Raw genomic sequence first — 234 nt, forward strand, 5'->3', positions numbered from 1 at the left:
GATTTTATGTCAATCGACGCACAATCATCAGATCTAATAATAATAGATCTATTTTTGGATAAACAGACAAGCTTACTTACAATAAAATCCAGATAGAAGTTGACCAGTTTTACATAAGTAGCCTTATTTCGCGTCCCACAAGAAATCTGTTCAAAACAGAACTATTAAACTTCTGACGACTATGCGTCGTTTGACATAAAAATCAAAAGGAACAGTCAAAATTGTGTTGACTAC

The sequence above is a fragment of the Convolutriloba macropyga genome, chromosome 1 (assembly GCF_964194025.1).
Source record: "Convolutriloba macropyga chromosome 1, txConMacr16.3, whole genome shotgun sequence".
Lineage (NCBI taxonomy): Eukaryota > Metazoa > Xenacoelomorpha > Acoela > Convolutidae > Convolutriloba > Convolutriloba macropyga.